We start from the raw sequence: 2,426 nt of genomic DNA, 5'->3' as shown, positions 1-2,426 counted from the left end.
GAGTAGCTGGAGACCCACCACCGACGCGCAGCGACTGATCACCACTGTGGACCCCCATCCTGAGTACCGAGTAAGGGGTCGAAACACGCGATGAAGGATGGCCTCGTCCGAGGACGTCGGCGACGTAGCAGCAATTCCATCTAGCTGTTTGTATGTACCAGTGCTGAGGTAAAGATAACGAACAAACCAGTTCATGAGACAATGATAAATGGTAACTCTTTCATACACCATGTAAGATTTGAAAAAGATCCAGGACATCAAGAACCTGTAACTGACCACCTTAGGCCTGAGGATCTCAACTGAAGAAAAGATTGTGAATATGACGATGACATACCCCTTGTATAGACTACTGACATTAACACCTGTGGTGTAATTTGATGTAACACATGTTGCAGAAATGTTTGAATTAATGTGATTGTAATTATTGTAGGTGAAATAAAATGTCCGGTGGAAGGACAGAAATCTCAAATCCCGTGTCGGCGAGTCACACTTGGCACGTTAAATAGAATAGGCTAGTTAGGTATATGATAGTTGTAGTGGTAGGTTAGGAATTCTGTGACACTCCAAATCATTTTTTAGAATTTTGTTTCTCCCTTTCTTAAAGATAAATTGTTTTGGGCTGCAATCTTTGTAATAAAACAATCGGTTATATCATTTCTGTGAGAAATTGTAAAGCATGTAATCATTTTTACTAAAATTAAGTAATGGCAGTTTGCCTATAATTTTGCCTCTCCTAATAAAAAGATCTTCTGTATTTGTTTGGGTTTGCATGAAACTGAAATGATATGCATGTTTGCTACTAAAAAAGCATGCCATGTAGTAAAAATTTCGAAATTAATAAATCAAAAATAGTACCCGATATCTTTTGTATTCGTCATTGCATAAGATGTGAAATAGATTGAATTCAACTTGCTCAATGCCACAATGTCAAAGGTCAAATAATGGCAAATGTTTTATCTCTTTAAAACTTTATAATACTTACAATGCTATAGATAATTACAGAATTATTTTGGCAGCAAATGTGATAAAAACTCCACTCGCATCAAGTAAGGCATATGCTGCACTGTAATCGGGTTTCTGTAAAAGAAAAATTAGGAACCCAATTTACAAATGCAAAAAAAAAAAAAAAAAAAAAGTTCTGAAATATTTGTTAAATTCATATTTAGATTAAAATAGAATATCATTTATTTTAGAATAGATTAGATGAATAAAACTTTCATTTTTTTAATATTGCTTTTTTTTGCTAGCTTAAAGTAGTGGTCCTTTAATGAGGAGGCCTCCACGTGGCAAGGACTGGAAACAGCTTACACTCATTATTGTTAGTAGGCTGGCTGACATCCTCATGCAATATGTTGAATTTTAGGAACAATTATGAATCATCCTTTTTATTTGTTTCAAAATTTTTGAATGATGCATAAGAATAACAAGACATGGGACACGTACCAACATTCACACATCATCATCCTCAATCAATCTAACATCATCATCATCATCATCATCAATCCATCACATCATAATCATCATCATCATCATCATCATCATCATCATCCTCAATCAATCCATCATCATCATCATCATCATCATCATCATCATCATCATCATCATCATCATCATCATCATCCTCAATCAATCCATCATCATCAGTATCATCATCATTATCATCATCCTCAATCCATCCATCATCATCCTCAATCCATCCATCATCATCATCCTCCTCAATCAATCCATTATCCTCAATCCATCCATCATCATAATCATCATCATTATCATCATCCTCAATCAATCCATCATCATCCTCAATTTCAGCTGTACATGAGGCCGACCTCGGTGGAAGCTAGCTGGTCGGTCAGGTACATTTTTACCAAAATAGAGGTACGTTGGTTCTTCAAATAATTTGTCCAGGGTATATCTCACAAAAAGTAAAAAGAAATCTTTCATAAAACTTGATGTGCAGTTACACCACAAGACGAAAATGTCACTGTGACCTTGACCTCGAAGATAAAGAATATTGTGTTTTTGCCAAAGGATTCCTAAACTGTAAAGAATATCTTCACATCAAACTTTGTGTAGTTGCCTCATCTGACGATGTGCAGTGCTTTAGAAAAGTTCACTATAAACCTTGACTTTGAGCTCAAAGGTCAAATGATATATATTTTTGTTGGAAAGGGAGACATAATCACCAAAACATTTCTAGTTCTTGTCTTGATAATGAGCACTGAGTTTAAAAGACTGAAGTACTAGAATAATAGAGAAAAAACAGTTCATCTCTGAACTTCTAGATTTAACATTACCAACCAACGGTATTACAATCTATTTGCAGGTACCAGAGAAATTTCAACAAAGTTTGGCAGGTGGGCTGTACATGCCGTCATGGAAGAGAAGTCGTACACTCATGTCGAAGGACTTTAAGAATCTGTAGTGGAGCA

Source organism: Ylistrum balloti, unplaced genomic scaffold (assembly GCF_031769215.1).
Source record: "Ylistrum balloti isolate Yb309-2 unplaced genomic scaffold, AGI_CSIRO_Ybal_v1 Utg372092, whole genome shotgun sequence".
Lineage (NCBI taxonomy): Eukaryota > Metazoa > Mollusca > Bivalvia > Pectinida > Pectinidae > Ylistrum > Ylistrum balloti.
Note: the sequence above shows the minus strand (reverse complement) of the source record.